Below are 14006 nucleotides of genomic sequence, written 5' to 3' on the forward strand. Positions count from 1 at the left end.
CTATGTGGCCGATGCCATATTTCGCAAAAGTATGGCACATAACATGCATCGATGTCAAATCAAAAGATTTTGGCACCGCTCTCACGATGTGAGAGAGTTGGCACCGCTGTGCACACAGACCCACATGTATAAACAAATCAATCAAACCAATTACACCAGCCTCTCACTCTCCCAAACAAGTGTGTTTTATTGCCTCAGTCCTCTCTCTCTCCCACGTAGTGTTTTTTCATTGCGTGAGTTAATTTGGCACCGGAGCAAAGTAGTTGATCCAGATTGGGACACCAGGTGAGCAATGGAGGGGCATCGATGCCAAATGCATCACAAGTGAATTTGGCACATGTTTTGGCCTACACAAACCACTTTTGTAATACTACCTCATATTTAGTATAAAATTTTGACCATATATTTACCTAAGAAAATGCCAATGCATGTCACTAAAAATTACACCATTTGAAATTATGTTCAAATATGAATTCAACGATATAGTTCTTAGTGACATGCATTAACATTTTGTCAGTTAAATCTATGGTCAAATTTTGATACTAAAAAATTGGAAGAGTAAACCAGGAGAATTTGGCAGACGAGTACACCAACGCTGTCAATTTCAGCGCGTCAATGACCCTGATTTTTGTTGGACCTTCTAGATCTGATACAAGAAATCTCTCAAGGAAAGGCGCATTCTCGATGACCATAACGTGGAACAGCTGGAGTGATCTCTTCCCAATTGATGTCTTGTTGCGGGGCCAGCAAGACACATAAATCCATCGGAGATTCGTCGAGGCGATGTGGAGGGTAATGAACCCGTGGATCTGCTCAAGAAGAAGGTACTCGAGCGCAGTACAACTGCGGACCAGGTGCTCCATAGCCTTCGTCGAGATGACAATGTCGAAGAGGTCGAGCTGCTTGAGTTGAGGGAGAATAAGAGCGGGCGCGGCATTAATCTGGGAAAGATAGAAGGAGCTGAAGCTGGCACGGCGCAGCGTTGGCGTGAGGCAGAGCGCGGATGGCGGCAGAGAGCGACATCATCCAGCTTCAAAGCTGAGCTCCTTGAGCTGATCTAGGGCGGGGGATAAGAACCACTCGTCAAACTTGGGTTGGACCTTGCAGTTGGTACTGAACATGCGGATTTCAAGGTGTTTGGATGGCCCAGGGTGCGATGAAAGGATCTTGGAGACAGCGGCCATGCGTTTGCAATCCCCGTCGCAGAGGCAGCTGTCAACGGTGAGGTTGAGGGGGACGCAGCGCCAGAGGGGGCGCCACCGCCTGGAGAGCAGGGCGGTCCGCACGGCAGATTTGGTGGGGAGGAGGCCGATGATGACGAGCAGCGTGTCGTCGGGGAGGCTGCTGATGAAGTCCAGGCTCGCCGGATGCGGTTTTGGCTTGAGCCACATCCGCTTGTTCGCTGCCTCACCGTCCATCTCAACCGGCGGCGACGCCGGTGTACACATGTGCTGGTGTGTGTTGTGTGCTGGGTGTGCACGAGTGCGTCCTTTTGTGCATGCCGACGCGCAGTGGTGAATTGTGCGCGAGTGCGTCCTTCGCGTGCAAGAAGTTTGTCCTCAATGCGCCCTCAATTTCCTAGCGTGCGGGGTGCAACCCCGAGTGGTTTCAACTTTGTTTACTTCACCGTGTGTCAGATGTGCCTGTAGTTTACTTATTTTCACCCACTGCCACATGGGCCAGCACACGAAGATACAGAACCTGAGCTGACAAGGCAGCATGTGGATTGGTTGACCAGTCAACTAAACAATATACGAAGCTATACGCTGACACAGTGAGCATATAATCCGTCAGTATAGAGAGTTCAAGTGAGAGGGGAGGCCCATGAGAGATAGCAGAGAGAGAGAAAGAGCTACTCCCTCTGTTCTTCCAACATTTTTTAAGTCAAACTTTTGAAACTTTGACCAAGTTTATAAAGAATTACTTATATCTACAATACCAAAGATAAATGATAGTATGAAGTAAGTACATGTTGTGATGAATCTAATGATCGTTCCAGATGTAAATGTTTTTCTCCACATATACCTGGTCAAACGTTTCTGAGGTTTGACTTTTCAAAACATACATATGCTTATGGACGTGACAGAGTCCCTAACAAGAGAGAGAGAGAGAGAGTGAAAAAAGTGTGTGTGCGTGTGTGAAAGAGACATGGACAACACACGATAAAAGTAGAGAAAAAGCGTGCGTGTCTTATGCAAACATATCACACATGCATCTTCGACAATGGAGGCAAGGTGAGGAGACTGTGTGTGGTTGTTTGGAACCGAGAGAGCAAGACCCCTAGCACGTGGCCAAGAGGGGTCTGACAAACAAGGGAGAGAGGTCAAGAGAGACATACGGAGAAAATGCAGACATGGGGAGGAGAGAGTGTATGTTTGTCATAGAGAGATCCCCTGGAGATAGTGATGGGACTACATGGGTGGGAGATCGAGTGACAAGGTGTGTGCGCGATAGAAGATGCCCCGAGAGATATCGAGATAGACGTATGGATGGAAGGAGACAATACGTGTGTTCCTGTTGGCTAGTAAGAGATAATCATACTTAGGAGGGGGGGAGTGCTTGCGCCTATGATGGATTGACGGATTATGGTACTTAGGGGGGTGCGTGTCACATGGAGAGAGAACAAGGGTGGAGAGTGTTGGATGGGTCTATATGTATAGCGCGAGCGAGACATGTGTATGTGTGAACCAGGGAGATATAAGGCCAGTTTGGCTTGCGTCCTGAGCATCTTTTGCCTGGCCTGGGGTTGTGGCTGGATTTCATGCACGCTTGTTTGGTTGCTACCCTGTGAAAAAGAAAGCCCGCCTGGTCTGGGTTTCCTTGCACTTTAATTAGCCTGGCTGAACTCCAGACACTGCAAGTAGCCTGGCCCAGGCGACCGATTTCGAATGCCTGGTCGTGTGGCCACGAGGCTAACAGTAACATGGATTGATATTAGCATTAAATAATTGATGCATGGATTGATTGATGGGACGTTGATGCTTTGCCTGGCCCAGGCATGAACCAAACGCTTCAGCACCACACAAGCCTGGCCAGGCAGAAATATTTTACATCTCACGTCCACAGCAGGCAGTACCGGCCATCAAGGCATGAGGGTCAGGTCACGAACCAAACTGACCAATAAAGTTTGAGAGAGATTGAGGAGCCCCGACAAGGCTGCGTGGTGCGTCAGATAGCTGAGAGGGGGAAAGAGATATTCCATCCGCTCGATAATGCAGTGCATGTAAATTTTTTAGAAGTCAAACTTTGGAAACTTTGATCAGGTTAACGCAAATGTTATTTATATCTACAATACCAAAGATACATCATACAAAACTACATCTCATGGTGAATCTAATGGTATATGTTTGTCGTACTAGATGTAATTCTTTTTCTCCATGTACATGGTCAAACTTTGTGATGTTTGACTTTTCAATAAATCTATATGCTATGGACCGAGGAGAGTGCCTCAGTCGAGATAGATCAAGTGTGTGTGAAGGAGAATGAGTAAGTGTGCAAAAAGAGTATGTGTGTGAAAGAGAAAGTGACAACAAACGATAAATTAGAGAGAGTGTGTGTTTTTTTGTTTCTTATGCGAACATATCATGCATGCATCTTCGAGATGGAAAAGCGAGGCGAGGAGATACATGAAGATAGCTAGTGTGTGATTGTTGGCAACGGAGAGAGACACCCCTGTAGCACATGCCCAATAGAGGTGTGGCCAACAAGGAACAAAGGTCGAGAGGGACACATGGATGGCATGGACGCATGGGGAGGGAGAGAGGGTGTGTTTGTGATAGAGAGACCCCGTCGAGATTGTGAGGGGACTATATGGGTGGGAGATCGAGGGAGTGCGTGCGCGATAGAAAGATGCCCCGAGAGAAATCGAGATAGACCATGCACATGTTTGTGATGGAGACTAAGATTAGCCAGTCATATACATATAGGGGGGACTGCGTGTGCCTACAATTGAGTGAGAGACCATCATACTTGGCTAGCTGGGCATGAGATTGTGTGTGTGCGCGTGTGAGATGGAGAGAGAACAAGGGGGAGAGATAGAGTTTTAGATGGGCCTATCGAGTGCGAGTGAGATATGCATGTGTATGTGTGACCCAGGTGGATGGAGAGTTTGAGAGAGGGGGGAAGAGCCCCGAGACGACATAGTGGTGCGTGAGAGAGTTACAGGCAAAGAGCCAAGGAATCTATGTGTGTACGATGAGTGCACCCAAGATATCTAGCTTGGACTAGATAGAGTATCATACATAGTGTGCGAGAGAGACCTATATATGGTGTATATATGCATGCGAACTAGAAATACCCCCCCCCACACACACACACACAAAGAGAGAGAGAGAGAGATGGAGAGAAAGGGAGAGGGACGAACAAGGTTTTTGTGTTGGATGCATGCGACAGAATTGAAGATTGTCAGCGAGAGCGAGAGAGAGAACAAGAGTCTGGGAGAGGGGGGGTCGCGTTTTATGCATCAAAGACTGATATAAACCATGTTTCGATATAAACTTGCATTCAAATATTTAAATTGGAGAACATGTTGTCTGCAATCCACACATGAACGGATATATGTGTATATCAAACAAGTTCATTAATTTTACTTTCAACATGTTCATGGAGTACTATAATACTGTACAACATGCTACTCGATTGAGGTATTCAATTTTGGATTTAGTTCACTATTTTGACCTACTGAACGAGCTATTTCATTGAATCGAGATATTTCATTTTGGGTTTGATTCGCGTTTTTGAGTGGGTCAACTATTTGTCATATAGTAAATCGCTAGCAACGAGCATGTAAAAACACATTACTCCCGAGCATCATCTCTCCATCTAAAAAAGAAGTGGCAAGCTAATATTTCAAAATTTGATCCGAATCGACTTGATAAGATAGGCGTGGATGCTCGTTCTCCCAAAATTTGAACGAACCGTTAAACATCCTCTCTGCTCGGTGGAATTCGCCCGAGCAAATAAATGGGAGACGCGAAATTACCGTCCTATGTGGGACACGCATCAATTGGCCCGTTGTACATCAAGGATAGGTTCGTAACTTCATCCAAGCGCGCCTTCTCCTCGGCCGAAATGACATGTGCCGAATAATTCATAAACCATGGTCGGCAAAACACGCTCTCCTCGCCCGAAATAGCTCGCGCCCACTATTTCAAAACACGCTCTCCTCGCCCGAAATTGCTCGCGGCCACTATAGTTCAAAACACGCCCTCCTCGCCCGTAATCGCTCCCGCCCAGAGAAGCAAAGTTACTATACTATCCCCGACCCTCAGTACACAGACCCAAGCCGAGAAGCTTAGAGGCAAGGGTAGAACTGTAACTCCCACATTTCACACAAATGCGTCCGTAAGACATGGTTCCACTCCCCTCCCAATTTCCCCCGCCCGCCCCCATTCATACCTCGTGGGCGCCAAATCACCTTCTCCCCGGGAAGCTCCCTTCTCCCGAGCTGCGAAACCTTAGCCCCACCTCCATGGCGCCCCCCACCACACCAATTTCACAGCCGCCCTCCTCCCTAATGCCGGAGACGCTGTCCATTTGCCGTCGTGCACTGGGTCGTGTGCCTCTTACTCCGTGCTGCTGGTGCTGCCTCGACGATGGCCGCGTGAACCATACCGGAGCCTATTCACCCCCGCCATTGTTCACGGCGCTGGGGCGGCTCCAACTTCGGATCCGTCTAGAGTCCTGGCGCTTCTTCGGCGTAGCCGTCGACCGTCGCGACATCGCTCTTTCCTTGCCGCCGGTCGCCACCGCAACCGCGCCGGCCTCACCGACTCGGCAGCTAGACCTGCCTACTTCACCATGCCGCCAGATAGGTCGCACCCTCATCTCAAATCACTTTATTTAGGCGTCAGTTGTCTGCATTTTTATTCTGGGCCAATCGATTTGCAATGGGAAGCAGCACCCCTCGAGGCGGCAGAGCTCCTAGGCTGTCGGTTGGCTGGTGCCTAACATAAGGGTGCGGGGCCGCAAAGTTCGCCGCGGAAGCAGCGCTTAGATGGCTATCTTTTAGAGTTGCGTGGGTTGAAGGTACTACCGCCGCCAGATCTGGATGACGCGGAGTCTTTGTGGATTGGCTCGGGGCGGCGCAACCACAGTAGTGCGGTGGAGCGGGGAGCGGGGTTTTGGCTGGGGCCACGGACGGCGGAGGCAGGCTGCTCTGCCGTTGGTCGCTGGCTCTTCGGGGAAGATTCCGAACAGTGTCAGCCGGGAGGCACAAGACGGCCAGCCATCCAGCGTAGATCGGACAGTACCAAAATAAAATAAAATCGTGTGACCCCAATTTAGTCTTCAGTCAACAGACGTGTGACCACTCTCGTACCTTGCTGTTGATCTCTTAGTGTATTTCTTCAGATCAAAGAGATATGTCATTCTTAACATTATGTGTTATCTGCATCTTCAGACACACCATCTTCCGACTCACCGCAGCTGCTCCAACAAGGGAAGCATACACCAGAAGGGAGCTATAGTCCCCACTCAACAGTTCCCTGCATCGAATGCGCGTGCCCGACATGCACAGCCACAACAACTGCAGGGCCATCGACAAGTCAGCACATGATGCTCACTCCTATGGATGGCAGCCAGATAGGTTGTACCCTCATCTTACTTGTGTGCAACATTTATGGCTTTGTTATTCATCTAAGCATGGAAAATAGATCATCACATTTCACTGTATATTCATGCTGATCTCTTACGGGTCTTGTTCAGGAGTTAACGTTGTTCCATAGTTCAGCTAAGATACTTGTTCTTTAGGTAACACTGTTCCATAGTTATCATCCATCAGCCAATGCTATCCCACAGGCTGGTGATTATAGTATTATACCACTTCTAGTATTTCCTATGTTGTTCTTTAATACTTTTGTGTGCCATCTAGTTAATCTCGAGTACAAACGATACATATTCTGTAGCTTTCATCTGTGTTCTCCCTTTAGTTTATGAGACCTGTTGCTGCTAGTTAACCCCAGTCCTACTATTTATGTCGTCTCCTACAGGCACTCATTACATAAATCTAACTACTAGTTGTCTTCCATGCATGTCAGATATAATTGCACACACTGATATATCCACAAGAAGCTCACGGAGCAATGTAAAGGCCAATAAACTTGATGTCAATGATACCCAATATGATGGAACATGTAAAGGCAGTTCTTCAGAATTGCGGAAAGATGATGAATCCTCTTCACCCCACAAGGTCCTTGCTCTAACTTGGCCTGTGATATGGGTACAATATGCATATAATGTCCTGGAGTGTATCTACTCTGTTGCAATGCCATGTGCTTAGCATGTCCTGGAGTGTAAATATGTCATGCCTTCCTGTTTTTCAGTACCTATTCCATTCATGATAACATGTTTTCAAATTCAAGTACTGTCATTCTACTCTATCGTAGTGCCATCTGCTTAATTTGGACATCATGCTTCTGAATATCTTATGCATTGTTATTCATCAGTATGTACTTCATCTGTCTACCATACCATGTTTTTTTTACATTGAAGTGCTGTTCTAGTGCTCTGTTGCAATGCCATCTTATTTTCCCAATCATACACGTGTATGTTGCCTTAGTTATTTCTGTACGTATTCCGCTAGCATACAGTTTTACATTCAACTAGTGTTTTTTTGCTGTGTTGTCCTGTCGTATCCCTAGCTCTTACACCATACTCCCTTCGTCTGGATTACATGTTGCCGAAATGGATAAAAAAGTATGTATCTAGAACTGAAATACGCCTAGACCCATCCATTTTTTCCGGATGGAGGGAATACATGTCAATATGTCATGCCTTTCTATTCTTCAGTACCTATTCCATCTCTCTGCCGCCGCATGTTTTATAATTAAAGCACCATTCTTCTATACAAGGCATGCAAGGGGAAGACGACTATGTTAGAATTTGAAGGGTTACAAACAAGGCCTTTGCAAAAGATCCAAATGCCAGGAGATAATAAACCAACTCCAGTTTTTATAGACACTGCTCCAGCATAGAGAAACCCAACTCCTACTGATAATAAGCAGACTCCAGTGGCCAAAGAACTAGTCCGCTCCAGTCCAGCAAAAATATGTCAACTCAATTCTAAGAAGCGTGTGTGTATCCTTGCATCATGAAATTTTATAGCATGCTGATCATATTTTCTACATGTCCCATCTCTCTTTTAGAAAATAAGCTTAACAGATAGAAGATTTTCTACAATGGTATCGTTTATGAGGAAAGATTCTTGCAGGAATTCTCTGTGCTCCAATGTAGATGTAAGTACCTGTTGTATATCACTATATTTTTACATCAGCATGTATTTTGTTAATCGGCGTGAACCCAACCTTTATCTGATCTAAATTTAGTTGTAGCAAAATGTATGATTAAAGGCCACAATGTTGATTTTTGCAAGGAAAACTGGCCGGTAGTTTTGCATCCTGAGCTGCATGAGTGTACTATCTCATATCAGTGGGTTTGAATACTTTGGTTCTACAGTGGGTGTTTCAGTGTTTTTTTATTGTGTTGTCCTGTCGTATCCCTAGCTCTTACATCATACTCCCTCCGTCCGGATTAAATGTCACAGAAATGGATAAAACTGGATGTATCTAGAACTGAAATACGCCTAGACCCATCCATTTATTTCCAGATGGAGTGAATACATGTCAATATGTCATGCCTTTCTATTCTTCAGTACCTATTCCATCTCTGTTGTAGCATGTTTTATAACTGAATCACCATTCTTCTATATAAGGCATGCAAGGGGAAGATGGCTATGTCAGAATCTGAAGGGTTACAAACCAGGTCTTTGCAAAAGATCCAAACGCCAAGAGATAATAAACCAACTCCATTTTTCATAGATACTGCTCCAGCACAGAGAAACCCAACTCCCACTGATAATAAGCAGATTCCAGTGGCCAAAGAACTAGTCCGCTCCAGTCCAGCAAAAGAATGTCAACTCCATTCTAAGAAGCGTGTGCGTATCCTCGCATCATGAAATTTTATAGCATTCTAATCATATTTTCTACATGTTTCTTACACGTCTCTCTTTTAGAAAATAAGGTTAAACGATACAAGACTTCCTCCATTGGGATCGTATTCGAGGAAAATATCTTGCGGGAATTCTCTGTGCTCCAGTGCTGATGTAAGCACCTGTTGTATATCACTATATTTTTACATCAGCATGTATTTTGTTAATCGGCCTGAATCTAACCTTTATCTGATCTAAAATTAGTTGTAGCAAAATGTTAACGGCGCCAATGTTGATTTTTGTAAGGAAAACTGCCTGGTAGTTTTGCGTACTGAGCTGCATGAATGTGCTATCTCATATCACGCACATTACTGAATTGTAGTGCTTCTCTGGTTGCCCATTCATTCATTGTGTCAATGTTGCTTTCGTATTACCTTACCTGGCTGATGATAGTTGTGCCATATTGTGTTAATTTGGTGTAGGCTAGTTGCCCAAATGTTCATTGTGTCAATGTTGCTTTCCTATTATCTGACTTGGCCAATGATAGCAATGCTAGTGTGTTAATTTTGTGCAGGCTGCTGAAGATAAGAAGACAAACTCTGAAAACAGCAAGGCAACCCCATTGTTTCTTTCCAGTAAATCTAGGCCAGGTAATATGGCAATAACTCATGATTAATCTGTTTGGTTCCCGTCCTAATTTATGTTATGATGCAGTGATCAAGACACTCTCCACTATTAATAATACAAGCCTGCCAAAATCGCCATCTGAATCTGTTCAGTATCCTCTGTCTCGAATGCGACGGAATAAATGTATGTTTGTGAACCAATTAATGGCTTAAGCAATGATGGAAATGGTGGATGAATCAGAGGTGCAGAGTCGTGCGACACAACAACTGATCAATGTTTTCAGACACAGTGTAGAAAAGGAGCAAGAACTTGCCCACATGCTTATGGGCGTCATCTGTGCTGAGGTTGCAGATTGTGACATTGTAGATGGTTAGGTTCTGCTCATTTATTTGCACTGGCATCAATCTTTGATTGCCCAGTGGATGTAATTTCCTGTAATATATTCTGGATGTGCAACGTTATTCCCTGTATGTCGTACCTTTGCTCATCGTAATGGGCTCAAATTATCTAATTTGGCCTAAAGACATGAACGAACTTTAGTGGGCCCATTAAGTTAATGGGCCATTACTAGGCCGAAAGTTAATGGTCGGCCCTCTTACCTCCCGGGTCGTTAACAAGCCAACATCGAAGCGGGCAACAGGTGGCCTAATTTATTTCACGGGCCGTTAACAGGCCATTACTAAGTTTGGGCTAAATATGGCCCAACTATACTATAGCCCTTTAGCAGGCCGAAAGAGACAGCGGGCTTGTATTGGACCATGAAGAGCATGGGCCGCTAAGAGGCCGAAAGTCAGGTCGTATTGTAAACGGCCCAACTGTGTTGTGGGCCTTTAGCAGGCCGGAAGAGAAACCGGGCTGGTATTGGACCATGAAGGGCATGGGCCGTTAAGAGGCCGAAACTAAGGTCCGACTACAAATGGCCCAACTCATTTATGGTCCGTTAACAGGCCGAAAGGCACACAGGGCCGGGAATTGGCCCAACACTTAAATGGGTCGCTAAAAGGCCAAAACTCAGGTCCGACTACAATTGGCCCAACCGATTTATGGGTCGTCAACGGGCTGAAAGTGAAACCGGGCCAGAAATTGGCCCAACACTTAAATGGGCCGCTAAAAGGCTGAAACTCAGGTCCGACTACAAATGGCCCATCAGATTTATGGGCCGTCAACAGGCTGAAAGACACACCTGGCCGGAAATTAGCCCAACATTTAAATGGGTCGCTAAAAGGCCGAAAGATGTACATCCTGAAAATTGGCCCATCCATTAAATGGGCCGTTAATAGGCCGGAATCTCATCGGCCCGATATTGAGCCCAAATATATAGCGGGTTGTTAACGGGCTCGAACTGATGATGGGCTGTAATGGTGTCAAATCTTTAACGGGCCGAATTGGCACATCTCATATGGGCCGTGGGTTTAAATGGATCTGACACAAGTAGGCCTTATATGGGCCAGCCTGCTAATTTTTACTGGGCCGGCCTTTTTCACCGGAATGGGTCACTATTGGGCCGTGCCACGTGTCGACCTATCATAGGCGCCTCCTATCCAATGACCCCCTCTCTCTGTTCTGCCAATTCGCTCGTCCTCTCGCACATCACAAGCGCCGCCTTTGTCAGTTGGATCTCGCCGGTCGGGGCTCCGTTCGTCGGAGGAGCTCGACGACCATAATCCATCCCGAGGCCTCGAACTCCGTCAAACTACTCCCCATGTTCTTTCGCACCTAGTTGACATCTTATTGTGCCCCTAGGTTTGCCGGAGACGCCGCCCCGACGTGTCGCACCCTCACCGGAGCTCCGGACGCTGCCGCCTCCCTCCGCTCATCGTTGGCTGCCCCACCGCCCACCGACCCCACCAGTGCGCCGCCCACGCCGCGCCCGGTCTCCCCGACCCCTTAGCCGCCGCTGAGGACCACCGGAGCCGCCGCCCTGTCCGTCGTCCGCCGCCTGAAGCCAGCGCCGCTGTCTCCTGCTCGTCGCCGTCGCTTCTGTAAGGCGAACCCCCCGATTCGTTTAGTTTTCTTTTATTCTTTTGTTATTGGTTTATTATTAGACCGGTTAACCGAGGTTTCCTTAAACCGCGGGTTTTATTAAAAAAATGATCGGTTTTTGTTCTAATTAGCCGTCGCCGCTGTTTTACTTATATAGCGATTGTTCGCCGTATAGGCTTCCACAGCAAACGCTACTCAGCCACCCGCAAGCCGCCACGTGGCCAGGGCCTGTTCGTAGTTATTTCTTTCACGGTTAGGTCCCTGTAAATTTCAGTTTAGCCCCTAAACTTAGATTAGCCACAACTTTTTAACCGTAGATCCAAATTCGATGAAACCAGCGGCAAATTCTTCGTATTGATTAGATCTATCCAGTAGTGTCATCTTTGTAAACTTTTTTCAGACTCAAATTTGAATTTATTCAGATTTGAATTCAAACTTCAGTTGGCCATATCTCCTAAACCGTAGCTCTGATTGATGTGATTCTTTTTGCATCGTGCCACCATAGCCAAACCCTACCACTTGGACCTATCTCACGATATTTTTCACACATTAGGATCTGTCCATAGTAGTTTTACTTTTATGCCTAGTACACACTGTGGTCCACGTCACAAATTTTGGCACCCATGCCCTATGTTGTTTTGTACTTAGTATTTTCTTTTGATAGTTAAGTTGGTTGTGTGTTCATTTGGATTTTCCGAGTCTTTTCATGTTGCATGTTATTTGGTTCTCTGAAATGATTTCTTATGTGAGTGCAATGTTTGACTTTATAGATTTTCATCGGAGAGTGACGAATAGTTCTATTAAGTAAATTTCTGAGAGCGATATAATCTTCATCAACTATTACCGGGCAAGTTCACATTTGACCACTCTTCCAATTACCTATGTTTATATTATGCACTTAGTCCTTTTGTGGTAGGATTGCATGGTAGGATTTATTGTTGCCAGATGGCTATGCCGTTGCCTAGTAGTTCATTTGAGGTAGGTCTGATCTATACATCCTTGTCACCATCGTGTAAGTTTATTTTTGCCTCGTTAAATGTACGTGGTTTGGGAAGCGAACATGGCGACACATGAGTGACAAAGTAGTAATCAGGACCAAGACTTGTAAATGAACTACCTGGGCGGTATTTGGTTTGAATGGTGGCGAAGTACAGTGGGAGCATGCATGGTTAGTCCATGGTGGTGCACCACTAGTGGTCGGCCGCCCAGGCTCAAAGAGATCAATCGTATTCTCATGTCTAGAAGCTTACGTGTGCAGCCACAAGCCAATATGGGCTCTGGCTTAGTTGAGTAGTTAGTGTGACTCCTTCCGGGATGGGCTAGCAGATGTAGAATGATGTAGGTGTACCGGCCTATCCGTGGGTTAAGGGGGAACATTTTCGAAAGACTATGTCTCGGTCATCCTGTTCTCAAACACCAGGCAGTGCGAGAATTTCAAGGGAGGCGATCGAATCTTGTGGGTAAAAGTGCGCAAACCTCTGTAGAGTGTTAAAACCTAATCGATTAGTCGTGTCCCCGGTTACGGACAACTTGAGCATCTAGTAGTGGAAATGCTGGGAGATCTCATCACTCTTAAAGAAACAGTTGGGTTTTAAATGAAACTTTGGAAATGGATTGAGTTGGGTTTGCCAACTCATCCTATGCTATACAGTAGTGGTAGAATAATATCTTTTATTCTAGGGAAAAACTAGCTTTATGAAAAAAAACTAAACTTAGAGCTTTCCACCAGCCAAATTGCATGTACAAATAGGTTCATTATTCTTATGATGTGACTTGCCAGTACATTCAATGTACTGACCTATAGGGCTGCAACGTCTTATGTTGCAAGAATTTTCTACGATGAGTAAGAGTTACATTGTAGGGTTACGGTCTACACTCAACTTGCCATTGGCGTTGATGGACTCCACACCCGTTCAATTGTTTCCGCTGAGATTTATGAGGTATATATCAGTTTTATGTTATTTATACATGTGATTGCACTTTGATATATACATTGATGTACTGTGTGTGCCAGCATACCGATCCAGGGATGGCACGGATACACAGAGGCTTGACCGTTTGAGGTCGGGTCGCTACATCAACATGTTTCGTCAAATAGTTAAATCGGCCATTGATAAAGGACGATTAAAATTTGTTGAAACACCAAGGGATGAGCAGTCTATTCTGATTGGTCCTAATGGAAAAAGGTTTTTGAATCGGCAGCTTCAAGACGATTCCTTTAAAGATGAGAAGGTAAAAAATACAGGTGATGGGATCAAGCTTTCAAGTAAAAAAGTTGTTTAAGAGCACAATGAAAATATTCTTGAAGGCATGAGTTCTATCGAAGATACAATGAAGACACCAAGGACTGAGTTCTATTGATTTTGATATAAAGATCGTCTCAATCCGAGGTCATATGCAAAAGTTAGAGCCCGCACAGCGCGACCCTCCAGTGAGCAAAAATATGACGCCCGAAACCAGACACATATGT

The sequence above is a fragment of the Triticum dicoccoides genome, chromosome 7A (genome assembly GCF_002162155.2).
Source record: "Triticum dicoccoides isolate Atlit2015 ecotype Zavitan chromosome 7A, WEW_v2.0, whole genome shotgun sequence".
NCBI classification, from domain to species: Eukaryota; Viridiplantae; Streptophyta; class Magnoliopsida; order Poales; family Poaceae; genus Triticum; species Triticum dicoccoides.